The sequence below is a fragment of the Trachypithecus francoisi genome, unplaced genomic scaffold, assembly GCF_009764315.1.
Source record: "Trachypithecus francoisi isolate TF-2019V2 unplaced genomic scaffold, Tfra_2.0 Lachesis_group6, whole genome shotgun sequence".
Taxonomy (NCBI): Eukaryota; Metazoa; Chordata; class Mammalia; order Primates; family Cercopithecidae; genus Trachypithecus; species Trachypithecus francoisi.
In genome coordinates, this window is record NW_022681471.1 from 125,933,921 (window position 1) to 125,950,605 (window position 16,685).

General features: G+C 43.0%; 1 protein-coding gene across 1 annotated transcript in view; it reads right to left on the minus strand.

The window, feature by feature from the left end:
• Positions 1 to 16,685, minus strand: part of TBL1X (transducin beta like 1 X-linked) — a 259,944-nt gene that overhangs the window by 72,942 nt on the left and 170,317 nt on the right. Inside the window, 1 exon segment of the mRNA XM_033201595.1 lies at positions 9,959 to 10,046. The gene's annotated coding sequence lies outside the window, so the exon portion shown is untranslated.

The window sequence follows — 16,685 nt, forward strand, 5'->3', positions numbered from 1 at the left end:
CCTGATCTGTGGAGATGAAACACCTGTATACGTAGCCTGGTTAATATTCCCCACCCCAGGAGCATCTGTGATAAATACAGGTGTCTGTGCATGTGTTTGTAGAGAACTATGGAGAATGAGAATATAAGATCCCGAGGAGAGGGGGATTACAGGCCATTTTTAATAGTCCATTCCTCTAATTTGCTTTATGCATCTTTCTTTCTTCCAACTAGAAAACCTTCTGCTTCAGCTCTGGCTTTCTGCTTTCTGATCACAGATTCATTGTCTTTTTTTTTTTTTTGAGGCGGAGTCTCGCTCTGTGGCCCGGACTGGAGTGCAGTGGCCAGATCTCAGCTCACTGCAAGCTCCGCCTCCCGGGTTTACGCCATTCTCCTGCCTCAGCCTCCCGAGTAGCTGGGACTACAGGCGCCCGCCACCTCGCCCGGCTAGTTTTTGTATTTTTAGTAGAGACGGGGTTTCACCGTGTTAGCCAGGATGGTCTCGATCTTCTGACCTCGTGATCCGCCCGTCTCGGCCTCCCAAAGTGCTGGGATTACAGGCTTGAGCCACCGCGCCCGGCCCATTGTCTTTAAATGTATAATAAGTTAGGGTCCAAGGATTGGAATGCTTTCCCCAATACACTGTTAACTTTCTTTTTTTTTTTTTTTTTTTTTTTTTTTTTTGAGACGGAGTCTCGCTCTGTCGCCCAGGCTGGAGTGCAGTGGCCGGATCTCAGCTCACTGCAAGCTCCGCCTCCCGGGTTCACGCATTCTCCTGCCTCAGCCTCCCGAGTAGCTGGGACTACAGGCGCCCGCCACCTCGCCCGGCTAGTTTTTTTGTATTTTTTAGTAGAGACGGGGTTTCACCGTGTTAGTCAGGATGGTCTCGATCTCCTGACCTCGTGATCCGCCCGTCTCGGCCTCCCAAAGTGCTGGGATTACAGGCTTGAGCCACCGCGCCCGGCCGGGTTTTTGATTTCTAAGCAGCAGAGGAAACAAAAGAAAAACTACCTCTGGCCTGCAATCGAGCCAGGACGTCATGTTGTTTGGTAAGACTGACTGCTCCATCTCAAGAACATATATTAATTTTTTAAGACTGATTTAATATTTGGATCAAACTTTTCTCCCCAACAAACATTTACTTCGCTAGCTTTTAAATGATTATTTTTCTTTTAAAATCTAATTCCAAAAATTGTAGAATCTACATATATATTCTTAGATTATCAGATACAAGCATGAGAATATTCTCGGAATGGATCCCTAACCCCAACAGCTGTATTTAATGCCCTTCAGCTCTGTGGGCTTCATCACACCAAAATCAAGAGAAAGCGTCCATCAGCTGGGTGTCCCGGTGTTTGGCTGTGCTTATCTCGAAGCGGCTCGCTTGAAGGTGGTGCTTGTTTTCGTGGATCTTTTTCAGTTTTTTGAGTCAGTCAATACCCCGCCAGTATTCCTCTGCAAGAACCACTGTTCCAGACAAACCTCACCACACACACAAGGCTGGGAATAAAGATTCCTCCTCCTCTTTTTTCCAAGACCAGAACTAAATTTCACAGGAAGATGGTAAATGATGGATCCCCCACCCAGGGCTTTGTGGTTTAATTTCCCACAAATAAATATTATAGTGGTACTCGTAGTGTAGCAGAACTCTCAAGCAGAGAGCAGGCCACTGCAAACCTCGTTTCTGGGTTGAGTGATGGCACACTGGTGTGCCGTTCCTGTCTGGGCGACATTTCCTAAGGCCAGTCAACAAGCACCTTTCTTCACTGAAGAGGAGGGACGTTTTGGAAGAAAGACAAGTTAAATTCTGGAGACGAGACCCACGGTTTTGGAAGAAGTCAGAGAAAGAGGAGAGAAGCACAGGAGCTCTGTGTGGACATGTGGGGAGGACCTGCTCTATGAAAATGTTTTGACTTTTAATGATGTGTCACATGCACCCCTCAGCCCAGGGCATGTGGACTGCCCTCTATAGCAAGGTTCAAAGCAAAGTGCCACTGACAGCTATGTAGTCTGTGGGGAGAAGTCTGCCTTTGTCTTCTGTGCCAAGAACAATTTTTTGTGGACAAGTAACATGGAGTTTGGAACGTTTATGCTTTATTAGAATTACTACTTTTTATTGCAACGATTACTTCTTATGACAGTTATGACTTTATTACAATAAAGTTAGGGTAAATCAGAGTGAGAGTCCCCATCCGTATAGTCTTACTGGCTAGAGATAAGGCAGATCATGTCCTGAGAGCCACGGAGAACAGGAAAAGATGTGGGATTCACGCAGCCTTTGGCTAAGCGCCAGAGACCCTGACTTCTAGGAGCAGCTCTACCACTTTCCAGCCCTGGGATTGGAGGGTCAGTTACATGGCTGTTTCCTCATCTCTAAACTGAGTAAAAATAGCCCCTATGTCAAGGGGAGAGTGTGAGGAGTCAATGCTTTTATGCAGAGCCCAATGCACAGAAAATATCCAGTATGTGGGAGCTGGTATACTCAGCTCCTCCAGCAATTCCCCAAGAGAGACCTGAAAGGTCAGTAGGAGAGGATCAGGGAAACACACACCTGCCTTGTCCATGACCACTCAGGGCTCAACTCCTCGTTCTGGCTCATCAGCAATGTCAGGCAGGCAAGGTGGCACACACAAACCCCCCCAAAAAGAACTACCACCAGAGGCCTGTGTTTGGGCATTCTTTTCTAGTATGTACAGCTGGAGACACAAGCCGCATTCTAACACCTAACTGGTTTCCCGAACAGCATCCGCTTCCAGCCTTCGAGTTCTGAGAACTCCTGTGGATGTTTTCCAATTTCTCCAGTTCTAAAATAAAGGAGAGCTTTGGCAGTACTCACAGCTCCTCCCTGGCCCCAAACAGGAGGGGGAGGAGAGGGGAGTCTTAATTAGAGCAACTGTGTTTATTTTCTTGCCTGACCCAGCTTTGATTAAAGACACCTTCAATTAGGTTGATTTGAGGTGTTTGGAGTTGTGACTGCGCGAAAAGGAAACCACCACCTTCCACTTTGGGTTAAAGCCACAACATTCTCTCACTGTGCTGCTTACAGAAGGCAAAGAAGAACAAATGAGCATGGGCTGATGGCATTTCTGAAGTTTCTCTGCTAAAGATAAATAATTCAATATAAGTGATAATTTGGGGTTTAGAGCCGTCAAGAAGCTGAAGGGGAAATTATTTATAGTATTTCTTTTTTTTTTAAGCCCTGCTTTCAAGGTGGCCAAAAGTCCTATTAATTCGCAGTTCCCTTCACAAAACAGTTCAGAATTTAGTCCCAGGAGAAATGGCTGTTTAAGAGTTTCATTTCATTGAGTATGTAGTTAGAGCACTCAATATGCCATCATTCTCTGGGAGAACACTGGCCCCAAACAACAAAATCTTAATTGCTGTTTTAATTATCTTAAAAAGTAGAATCACATGGGGCCTGCTGGTGAGCTGGTGCTGGTAGTTGAGGACAGAAAGGGCAGGTTTGTTTCTTGCCAAGAGGCCAGCCGTGTTCTGAAACAGCGAAAGAAGCATAAGCTGATGAAGGGGGCGTGTACTGCAGGAAGGGCAATGCACGGGAGCTCCTCTGACATCATTGGAGGGGAGGCTTTATCTTTCAGTCATTTGCCCTATTATGTACACGTCTTTTAAGATCTTCTAAAGCAGCCCTTGGTTTCTGAAGGGACCTGAGAGAGTGAGTGTCATTTCTGCTATTAGTTAGGCTGTTGGCGTCTGTGCTGGAAGAATCCATTGCTTGGAAGGATGGTCTGGACAAGGCTCAGGTCTTTAGGGTTTGTCTCCATGCAGACTGGACCGAGCCAGGGTCACTGAAGAGCTGCTTGAACTGACCTCAGCCTCTAAAGGGCACTTCTTTCTCCAAGTAGCCTCACGGAAATGAGCAAAGTCTGCCCACTTGGAGGCAGCGGCTCTTTTCTCTGCTCAGATGTAAACTGAGTTTATTTTCATTTCACAATCAGTAGCTCGCTTAAGACAGAATTTTTAATGTATGTATAAAGTTTACATATAAATCCCAATACAGCTTTTCTAACATCTGCTTGGGGAGCAGCTTATCTGGGGGCTGACATAGGCTTGTTTTACCACTTTGCATGTCTTTTCATCCTATGTAATTGTAAAGAAGTCAATGTGTGGTTCTTGAAACAATCTCACTGTCCAGTGACAGCACGATGAAATAAATGGCAGTGAACACATACGGGAACTATCAGCCACCATGAAGATTACTTTAGAAACCAACACACGGCATGTATTGTATACTAGCTATCAGGTGTGAGTGCTACGTGCATGATACGATCCATCTCACCAGTCATAACTCCAGAGATAAATATCACCATTACTCTTATTATTACCATTTTATAGGTTTAACAAATAAAGCTTAGGGAAGATAACCAACTTAAATCCCAGCGAAGTCAGGATTGAAAGTTACATTGCTTGACATTAAACGCTGTGCTCTTCCAGCGCAAGTTAAAAATTTCAAAGCTAGCTTAATGGAAAGATATTTATGATACGTCCCAAACTGGGTTGCAGGGGACGATAACAAAACAGAAAAGAGGGCCAACAAGGTTACAGTTTGACCTAAACCTGTAGGAAAACACATATAGAGGAAAAGTTTGGGGAGAAATGCATAAAAATATTTTATGTTGCTTTCTTTCATATACTTCTCTCCATTTACCCACTATCAGATATATAATACTTTCGGTAAGAAAATATTCCCCGCAAAGAAAAATTTCCCATTAGTTTTATGGTTATATTATTTACTTGGAGTCAGTGGTCTGAAATGATAAATATAATCAAGAATTGTTTCTTCATTACTGGAGCTCCAATGCCGAGCAGTGACACCTCCATTTAAATATGGAATAAACTAGTGGCGTAAGATGCGGCCAGGAAAACAGCATCTCAGGCAGGGGCAATGTCCATGACAGGGGGCTGTGTGGGAAAAGCACGGCTCCCAATTGCACGTGTATCTTTCTACATATTGTGTATTTTCTACTCTGAACATGGACTATTTTCATATTTATTAAAATGTAAAGAAAACCTGGCAATGTTGGCTGGGCATGGTGGCTCACTTGAGTCCAGGAGTTCGAGCCCAGCCTGGGCAACACAGTGAAACCCCATCTCTACAAAAAATACAAAAATTAGCTACGTGTGGTGGCACACCCCTGTATTCGCAGCTACTCGGGAGTTTGAGGCACGACAATCGCTTAAACCTCGGAGGCGGAGGCTGCAGTGAGCCGAGATCGCGCCACTGTACTCCAGCCTGGGTGACAGAGCAAGACCTTGTCTCAAAACAAACAAAAACAACCTGGCAATGTCTTCAGAGATAATCAGTATGAAAACAACTACACAGGAAATGAGGCTACAGGGTTGGGAGGGCAGAGCAGAGGAGAGGTTTTGTGTTAGAAAAGGAATGCCGCTTTTCACAGAATAAAATCACCCCTGGTGGGACATGGTAGCCTGTAATCCCAGCACTTTGGGAGGCTGAGGCAGGCAGATTACTTGAGGCCAGAAGTTTGAGACCAGACTGGCCAACATAGTGAAATCCCATGTCTACTAAATATACAAAAAAAATTAATTGGGTGTTGTGGCATGCGCCTGTAATCCCAGCTACTCAGGAGGCTGAACCAGGAGAATCACTTGAACCTGGGAAACGGAGGTTGCAGTGACCCAATTGTGCCACTGCACTCCAGCCAGGATGACAGAGCAAGACTCCATCTCAAAAAAAAAAAAAAAAAAAAAATCCCCGTGATGAGGCATTCAGAAAAGGACTTTCCTGTGCCCTGCCACCCTTCTGGGTTAATTAGTGGCTGGCTGGGGCTTTCATCCAAAGCCCACATGCACGTCCATGGCAGATGCTGTGGTGACAGGAAGGAAGCCCTCTTGAAAATGCTCCACCTAGCAAGAGCAAGCTACTACCAGGGAAATCCACATCACAGGAGCCGGACAATGCACGTAAGAAAAAGAGCACCGTCCTCCTTTCATCTCCTCCTCCTCTGGCCGCAGCTCAACACAGATGCACGTGCCCAAGACTTCAGAGCAGACTGCCTTGGAAGGCACTGATGCTACTGCTTCCACAGAGCAGGAGCTCATCCTATTTTCCTGCTGACCGTGGTCTTTAACCTAGCACTTCTGATATCCACAGCCATTATGACCTATTTTCCAGCCAGAAATTAATTTATGGATTTTAATTATCTTTAAGATAGATTGAATACAGTTTCTACACAATGTGCACTGGGCCTTCAAACAAATTTCGGGAATACATGCACTCTGGTCATGATAGACACTGTGATTTTTCACCTACATATGAAGAATTTAATTTGACCATGATGAGTCTCTTTCTGGCAGTAGATGGAGTCAGCAGTGGGTTCACCTACACATATGATGTGGCCTGTGAAGTTGTGAAAAATAAACTCTGAAGCTTACTCTATAGATAGAAAGGCAGGCGGTGCCCCATCCCCCAACGTGGACTGGATCTCATATAAATCTTGGTGTTATATCAGCATTGTGTTCTATTTTAGTGACAGGGTCTCACTGTGTTGCCCAGGCTGGAGTGCAGTGGCGCAATCATAGCTCGCTGAAGCCTCAACATCCCAGGCTCAAGCGATTCTCCTGTCTCAACCTCTTGAGCAGTTGGGACTACAGGTATGTGTTACCACCTCTGGCTAATTATTATTTTTTTCATTTTTTTGTAAAGATGGGGGTGTCACTATGTTGCCCAGGATGGTCTCAAACTTCTGGCCTCAAGTGATCCTCCTGCTTTGGCCTCCTAAATTGCTAGGAGTACAAAGTGTGAGCCACTGAGCCTGGCCTGTGTCAACTTTTGAGACTTATATTTAAATAAATGACAAAGACGTTTTTAAAAAAGGAAAAAACTAAAAGCATCATGAACCCCAAATAGTAGATGAGAGTCCAACCATCCTCATGTTTATGTCAGCAAACACAGGTACTAAATTTTGTAATGAAATGCCCCAATAGCCTATAATTTCACAGCCGTATGACTGACAACAAGTACAAAATAAAGTGCTGACTGAAGCAGCGGTGAGCAGGACTCCTCAAGTTTCCTCACGATTGACATTTAGGGGTTGGGGAGAATGTCCTGTAAACTGCGGGCCATTTGACAGCATCCTGGGCCTCTACCCACTAGATGCCAGTAGCACCCACTACCCCTCTGGTGACAACCAGAAATGTCTCCACACATTCCCAGGTACCTTGGGGGTGGAGACTCCCCCAGGGTGAGAACCCAAGCTAGGGTAGTTACACAGGCCCAGAGCCACTCCCTCTTATGTGGCAGAAAGGCCCTCAAATTCCTTATGTAAAAGTCCTGAGCCCCAAATACCTGCAGTGCCTTCGCTATGTGACCACAATTTAGATTCTGTCTTCATCACATCATGGCCCCTGGGTGGGCCTCTTGGAGCCTCACCCTCCAGGTGGCCTCCAACTCAAAAGGCCACAATTAGAAAAGGTGGAAAGAAAACAGTTGTGTTCCTCTAGGTTAGGGTCAGCAAACTGCAGCCCAGTATCAGTGTCTATAAATAAAGGTTTTCTTGGCACGCAGCCATGTTCCTTCATTTCCGTAGGGCCTACACTGCTTTCACACTGCAATGGCAGAGTAGAGCAGTTGCAACACAGACCGCCTGGCCCGCAAAGCCTAAGCCCCTAACTATCAGGCCCATCACAGAACATGCTTGCTGAGCCTGCTCTCAGTCCTTCCTGCTCTGCCACAGGTTTTCCCACCTCTACATCCGAGAACAACTGCCTAGTCCCTTCTCGGCTTGGAATCTTCCTGCCTGAGAACTTCAACAGTGAACGCCCCTGAATGTGAGCATTCCTCATAATCATACCAACTACAAAAAACACTATCACCAAGGTCTGTGATGGATGCCTTTGAAAGGAGGACATGTGTTGAAACCACACACACCTCAAGGAAACCATTATGAGCCCTCACTTTCTGAGGTGCGGCACGCAACATAGGCAGAAATAGTATGTTATATAGGTTATTCCCAACCTTACCGATGAACTATAGCTGCACAAGTTATCAAAGGCTACAAAAACACTCAGTCATGTAGAAAGCCAAACACAGATACCTCACGCACAGGAGAAATTCAATGTGTGCTGGATTCAATGAAACTGAAGCTTATGTTCCCAAAGTACTGAAATAAAACCCACTCAAAACACTGATGAGATAAAGATCCCCTCCCATCTTCCCTCTGACATTTAAAATATGGTTCAACGGCATTTCGAAAAATATTGACTGGTGTAACAGTCACTTTGGAAAAATTCAGTTCCTCAAAATGTTCAACAGAGGTACCATATGACCCACTCCTAAGTAAATGCCACAGAGAAATGAAACATATGTCCACACAAAAAAACTTGTGTATGTGTGTTCGTGACATCATTTTTGTGTGTGTGTGTGACATCATTTTTAATAACAACCAAAAGAGAACTACAACCCCAATTTCCATCAACTGATGCATGAATCAAATACGTTCTATCCATAATCTAGCCACACAATGGAATATTCCGACATAAAAAGAAATGGCACATGCCACAATGCACATGAACCTTGAAAACATACTGAGTGTAAGAGCCAGTCAGAAAATTCAAATTCACTAATACATTACAAATTTTGTGTTTATAAACAAACTACACTTTTCATTAAAATATTTATACATGTGTAACTTGTTAAAACAATCTACATATGTGTATGTCTGGCTTTAAACAAAAGTACTTCGAACAGTAAGCTGCTTATTTTAATTAATTTAAGTCTATCATTTTAGTTCTAGTTGGTTCTCTTAAAATAGTAAATCAAAAAGCTTTCTCAAAATTCTATCTTTATGCTTTAAAATTGCCCAAGTTCTATAGGTTTTTGTTTTTTTAAAAAAACTAAAAAGGCATTAGAGAAAGAAACAGAAAATTAAATAACAATTAAGTAAAACGAAACTAAATTCCCATGTACCGAAGGTCATAAGGTAACTTTTACAGAACTTTTGAGGCATGGGTCTCAGTTCTAGTTTGGGCTATGGGCTTCTCAACTCTTGACACCTGTGCACATACAATTGGTTTGCTAGTCAGGAAACCTTAGCATCTCACCAGATTTACACATAGCAATCTCCATGATTTTCTAGTAAGTTTCAAAGTTAACTAGCAAATCAATTTGGAGACAGACACAGATCATATTAAGAAACTGATAAAGCATAGAATTAAGATATAGGAGCCAAATAAAATCTATACTCATGCACCCAATTATAATTAACTTGTCTACATAATTGTAATTCATAATGTTGACAAGATAGGTTGATTTTAGAAGGTGTCATCCTCACCTGGTAAGACCCAGAAAAATTTGTTATAGTTCCTTCAGGATCCAAAACTCTCAGAAGGCAGGCCAGATGCAATGGCTCACACTTGTAATCCCAGCACTTGGGAGGCCGAGGTGGGCGGATCACTTGAGCTCAGTTCGAGACCAGCCTGGCCAACATGGTGAAACCCTGTCTCTACTAAAACTGTTTTAAAAATTAGCCGGGTGTGGTGGCAGGTGCCTGTAGTCCCAGCTACTTGAGAGGCTGAGGCAGGAGAATCGCTTGAACCTGGGAGGCGGGGGTTGCAGTGAGCTGAGATCGCACCACTGCACTCCAGCCTGGGTGACAGAGCAAAGACTCTGTCTCAAAACAAACAAACAAACACACACACACAAAACAAAACAAAACAAAACAAAACAAAACAAAACAAAACAAAACAAAAAAACACAACCCCAAATTCCCAGAAGTCAGTAAAAAGGCAAATTCTCATTTGGAATTGACTATGCAGCTCACAATGATTTAATGATTGTCTGTCTACTACCTTCAACCTTCAGTAAGGAGAAAGACCGGGCACTTCCCCTGAAAACATCATTTAAAGCAAAAGGGGTTCTGTTTTGGGAAAATGCAGTTCTGCTCCTCAAACGGATTTCAGGTACAAGGACAAGGATCCAATGGCACGCTGGGGCTGCTTACCTTATGATGACTTCATGTGTGGACCTGTTGACCAGCAGGCTTCCCAGCATCCGGTCACAGAAATGGCAAGGCGTCTGCAGAGACCAGCCTAGGCAGAAAGGGAAAGGTTTAAAACAAAAGACTTAAAAATCGCTGGGGTGTGTTTACCGCTCACCCATCCGGTTCCTTTAGGTTTTTTTTTCATCCTAATTCAAACTTAACACACATTTTATTGGTTCTTATTTTCCGTCTTAGTCCATAGCACAGATTGTAAGGTTTTGTTTGCAAAGTGAAAAAAAGGAGAAATTAAAAGTGGCCGGTCAGGCATTATTATGCATGTAGAAGTTCTGAATAAAAGTGTCTCAAAATAGATAAAATTCATGTTAGCTCAGCTATTGCTACTGTTATTATTAAAGATAATTTAAAGATTTAAATTAATCTTAAATTACATGTAAAGATACATTAAGGTTCCCCTGAAATACCACTGTTTTTGGAACAGGGCCTGATGCAGCTGATACATGAACCTGTGCACACCCTCGGGAGAAGACAACACGCTTTAGCTAAACATTCCCCATCGCTTGGGCTAGCTTTCCAATAACTCTGGCAGGCACATTTGTGTGCACATACGCATTCTCATGTACTGTGCTCATAAAAACACACAAACGGGTCAGAATCCTTTCTCCTCTGGCTCCCCTAAAATCAAGAAAACCAAAGGCACCCACTAACATCTCAACTTTTCATTTACTTTTTGCAGACCTTTGTTTCACAAGGGTTCCATTTGCACTGATTTATGAGGAAGCCAGGTTTATAGCTCATAAAATGATAATCCTTTATATCAAAAATTGTTTCTATTTCTCAGTCACTATAAATACTAATCAATAAACCATTTACCTAATGATATTTACCTTATAAAATTTCTTTGGTTGTGAATGATTCCAGCCTCCTAGAGAGTATAAATTATCCTCTATCCTCTACAAATTCAAGAACTAAGTAAATTAAATGTCCACCATTTTCTCTAAATTCTTATTTAATAGTCTTAAGTGATAATAAAAAGGTACCAGGTTTAATACAATTGAAGTCCAGAAGTGAAGCTATGAGTGAAGGTGTTTCTTATTAGGGAGTTTATATAGAAACTCAGGTGTTTTAAGGAAATTCAAGTAAATTATTGCCACGGAGTCATGTTTATAGTTATGTTGTTTAAAGGAAGGAGATTTAAAAAAATCTACAAGCAGGTTCACAGGCCTCTAAAATGCATTACAGTACATTGAAAACAAAAACCATAAGGATATTCAAGATGAAAGTAATAACCAGGGCAATTTGTAAAAAATCTACCACTGAAGTAAAATAATGAGAGTGAAACTCTGAATAGAAATGAAAGGGCACCAGGGAAGCAGGCACAAAGGAATCTTGATTTTGCTTATAAAATATACTTTTAATTATGGAAAAAAATTTGCAGTTGAGATGAAACAGGACAATACTCCTTATAGTGAGCTGGAAAGACCAAATTACTGTTTTCAGGATTGGGTTATAAATTACCAGGGGAAAAAATAGCCTTATGATGAAATTGCTAAATACCATAAAGTATCAAAATATGAGCAGATGTCACCACAATAAGTTCCAAATTGCTTGTAAATTAAAACATTAAAACCACGATAATTCAATAAGTAATTAATATACAAACAGCTCTTATTACAAGCTGTTCAGAAGAAAGCTTGCAATCAAATTCCTATTCTTTGGTCCAAAACAGATGGTAACCCACAAATGAGAGTCTTGAAATTTGAGATTATCTCTTATATATGTTGTTAAATTCAATAAGTATAATTAACTTATCATCTGTGTGTGATCAACACAAAAACAGGAATTATGATTTCGGTTAATAACATTCTTCTGGTATGAAACATGTCAAAAATAATTAGTTTATTGCTAGAAACAATATATTTAAATGAGAAATCAGACCTTCCAACACCTGGTCATTACTGATTTTCCCATTATTAGTACACAAATAGAACCACAATAAACAAGCCTGGCAAGAAAGTTTACTTATTGCCAAATATTTGTGTGAAATGCAAAACGATTTTAACAAATGCCATATGCTCTTTATTTTTACAACTAAATAAATGCTGATATGTGACAAATGTAAAAGGATTCTAATTTTCTGGTAGTCCTCTGCTCTTGGCGTGGTGTGCCATGCATGTATAGTGACAGTCCCTCCACACTGAACACGGAGAGGTTTTGAAGGGGCTCTCTAAGCTGATACAACACAGCATGTACCTGCTTCTCCACAGAAAGTAGGTTAGAATAGAGCTTCTGGTGCCACATACATTTCTTCAAAAAACTGAATTCAAACACTGTAATCAAATAAAATGCAAAATAATTTAGAAACTGCAAATTTACCAGCCTGCTCCTCCCTCAAAATTTCTCTTTTCCACTACTGAGTTCTTGCCAATGGTAGGTGAAAAGAGCTGGGGAAGGATGTGCACAACTTGTGGTCATGGGGGTTGCTGGAGAGCCTGTCTGACCTTTAGGAAGGCAGGATAGTAACACAAAAGGAACCTGGAACCCCCGATGCTCTTGGGGATCTGACAGCTACCCTTCTGGGACTACCGCCTGCCTTGGTCTCAAATGGCTGTATTTTGATGTTTAGCCTATTCCCCAAGTAGAATACAGAATCCCTGGGTGATGATCTCAATTTTCCTCATGGTATCCAGTGTTTCCTTTTGTCACATCATCCATAACACACATCACACCTTTCCTACCCGGACAGGAGGAAGAGTCCTTTCTTCTTCAAGTTCATTTCTACAGTCCAGGCTTGACACATAACACATACTTGATAGAAGTTAGCTTAATGAATGAAGGATGGACCATACATAATCATTCAAAACATTACAGTTGCTGATTACACATGTTAATATAAACTTTGGAAGTCCTCTACACATTCATTTCTTCATGATGTCTGCCTTAATTCTATTGTGAAAAATCAGAAGAAAATGCAGCATTTTCCCATGGATATTGGAATTCAGAAAGACTCCTGTGGAGTTATTTTTACTGGCATCTTTGAGGATGTTCTTGGGGTAAGCACGAAAATGTCAAGAGATAGTTTTAAAGAAAAGGACACAGAACGGTCTGTTAATTGTTTTCTGATGTTTTAGAATTCTAGATCTCCAAGGGTAAGCACCAGTTATCACTCCATTGTGTATTTATGAGCAGGCAGCCTTTGTATATTTCCTTGAACTGGTGCCTCACCGACACCATCATGTCACTGCTCGTTGTGCCTGGAAACAGACCTAGGCATATGTGAGCCAGTCACATATAGTTCATTTTTCACCTTTTAATTCTTCACACAACTATTGTTTCACAGAGCTGAAGAGTTACAAAGGTCCAGCCAAATGTTGTCTAAACTCAATAGCACCCTCAGCTAAATTTCATCCTATATGCAAATCAGCTGGTTTGTTCCCAGTCAGTTATAAATCCTGTACATCACTTTTCAATCATGCTTTGTGAATTCCTCTGCAGATTTGTAAAACCACTGTAAGGGATTTTTAAGTTGAATACAAGAAATAATAATCTAAAGCACTGAGAAACTCTTCTTTTTAATACTATGTTTTCAAATTTAGAAAGGGGCATTCCTTGAAAGCAGTCATTTTGAGAAATTATATTCTTTTCCTATCAGGAAAGAATTAGCAACTTTAAAGGCTCCCCTTTTGACACAGCCTTCAGAACCCATTCACCTAAGAAAAACCAGAATAGCACACTTCAGGCCCAATATAGACATTCCCCTGGACCATACATGGTTGTTTTTTTTTTTTTGCCTTGTTTTCAGTTGGAGTAAAATAACAACATAAAATTAACCATTTTATTGTTTTTCTTTTAAAAAATTCTTATTTTAAAAAAAAGTAGAGATGGGGGTCTTGATATGCCGCCCAGGCTGGTCTCAAACTCCTGGCTTCAAGTGATGCTCCTGCCTCAGCCTCCCAAAGTGCTGGGATTACAGGTGTGAGCCACCAAGCCCGGTCAAATTAAAGCGTACAATTTAGTGGTACATTCAGATGTTATGCAACCACCACCTATGTCAAGTTCCAAACCATTTTCAATCACCTGGAAAGGAGTACTGGTGCCCACTAAGCAGTCACTCCCATTCCCTCCTCCCCCTGGCCTGGTGACCACAGAATGCTTTCTGGCTCTATGAATTTCCCTATTTGGGGCACTAAATGAGATCATACAATATGTGACCTCTTGCATCTGGCTTCTTTCACTGAACATGTTTTCCCGGAGCATCCATGTTGTAGCACGTTCCAGGGCTTCACTCCTTTTATGGCTGAATACTATGCTACTGCGTGCCTGGACCACATTGTGTTTTCCAGGCAGTGGCTGACAGGCACCTGGCTTGGGTCAACCATGCAGCTATGAACATTCATGTTCCTGGGGCAACGGCTAGCAGTGGAATTGCCTGGCATCGTTCTGCCTTGACCCTTCTTTACCTGAGTCTTCTCCTCCCCAGGAATGAAAGGTCCACAGGATGGGCGGAGAGAGGCCAAGCTGGAGAGAGTCAGTACCTGGGGAAAGGAGCAGAAGGCCTAGGGCCAGCAGGCAGGGTGGCCAACAAAGGGGATGGATTTGCAAGGAGGAGCCGGGAGCCTGCCCATGGAAGAGCCATAGCCAACAACGACCGCATGCCAGAGCCCTGCTTGGCAAGCACTGTCTGTCTGACAGGCTCGTGCTGTGTGCAAGGCTGCACACGCTCACTACCTGGCTGCCACTGCAGACTGAGCATTCCTCTACACAGATCAAATCCCTACCAAACATTTGCCCAATGACAACAAAGGATGCACCATTTTCCGCTTGGAGCAAAGTTTTCCCACTCAGAAGCATATGTACTACACATTTAATCCCAAATAACAGCATGGGATTGGCATCACGTTTCTGTATTTTAATACAGTGTTCTGGAGCAGGGGTGACAGTGCCCGCTGCCGCCCCCTCCCCACACCCCCCGCCATCTCCCAGGGGATATTAGGCAATGTCTGGAGGTATTTTGGGGTGTCCCAACTGGAAGTGGAGGTGCTACTGGCATCTCCTCATACAACAGAATCAAATTTGTATGATAAAATTCCTTTGGGTGCTCATGGTGAGGCCAGCACGGTACAACACTGAGGTCCCCTGCCTACAGCCATACCAACTCAGCAGCCACAGGAGGGAGGCGCCAGAACACGGCCCCTCCAGCCCCCACCCCGCCTTTAGGTGGGCGGACATCTTGCCTGCAGCCTTGAAAGACCCCCATGCTGGTATCACTCAGCTAACTGAGGCCAGCACTCCGGCTTTCAGAATCTAACACCTTGTCACAGGCAGGCTGGAAACATACCTGGGCAAGGGGCCTTCTCAGCCAGCACCTCATCAAATGGGGGTAATAATTTGCAGAGTTGTTGCCAGGAAAAATGAGAACCAAGTGAACTTGGAAGCCAACTGACTGGAGTTTTAGAGGGAGTAGGGAGTGTCTGCCAAGGCCTGCTCTTCAGAGTGCCATTTCTCAGGCTGTTTAGTAGATGTTTAGTATGTGTCATCTGAAAAACGGCTCCACACTTCAAAACAATTGGCAACACCAGGTTAAATAACGTTATTAAAAAATAATAGGCCAGGCGCAGTGGCTCATGCCTGTAATTGCAGCACTTTGGGAGGCTGAGGTGGGAGGATCACTTGAGGCCAGGCGTTCAGGACCAGTCTGGGCAAAATAGCAAGACCCCATCTCTATTAAATAATAATAATAGCTAACATGCATATTGCACCTGTTACATGCCTGGCTCTCTTCTGAGAGCTTTGAGCTTATTTAATCCATCTAATTAATAATTTTAAATATTTAATGTGCTTAGCACACTAAGTCCTTCTACAGCATATACTGTGTCAGATGGCAGTGGTGGTTTCCATGTGTACAGGAGCGTGTGAGGGAGTGGGGTTACTATCCCGTTCTCATACAGAGGGAACTGACGTACTGACATGTAGCTGCATGTCCAGGTCCCAGGGCTGGGGACTGGTGGAGCTGGGGTGTGAATGCTTGCAGCCTGGCTCCAGGGTTTGCAGTTGTCACCATGAGGTTCTGCCGCCTTTTAATTTGCTGCAGAGTTTGCTAAAAGCTTTGATCAGCTATTGTGCATCGTGAGTGCAAAGATGAAAAACTTAGGATTTACCATGAATCCCACCTCCCACAACCTCATGGTGCATCTTCACTGCCACATCTCAGGCCATACCAGCCAGTCGTGCATCTGTACGATAAATGGCCAGTTGGTCCTCATGATTTCCTCCCAGCTCTGGGCTGCACGTATCCTGTGAACCCCTCCATCCCGCCTTACTGCTAAAGGACTTGTCCAGGTGTCTAAGTGCCCATGCAGATGAGGATACTCCATGCTCAACGTGCTAGGGCTTGCCTGAGTGTCCCAGGAGATGTCTATGAAAGCCATCTCCACATGCTGAAATCCTAAAGATACTTTTTTGACTGACTCTGAATACCTCAGTCACTAAACATTCTAATACGCTGAGATTTTACTGTTAGAAGACTATGTGTTCTCCAACATGTATTTTTTTAAGACTGCAAGCTTGAAATCTAAAGGTGACAGTACTTGACTAAAATGAATGCAAGTGTGCCAAGATGGTAATAACTTATAAAAATACACGTTACTTTTAATATCATAACAGTGTCAAGAAGCAGGGCAGTTCTGTGTGAGCGTCATCCATTGGGAATCAAAATCGGGCCAGCATCCTC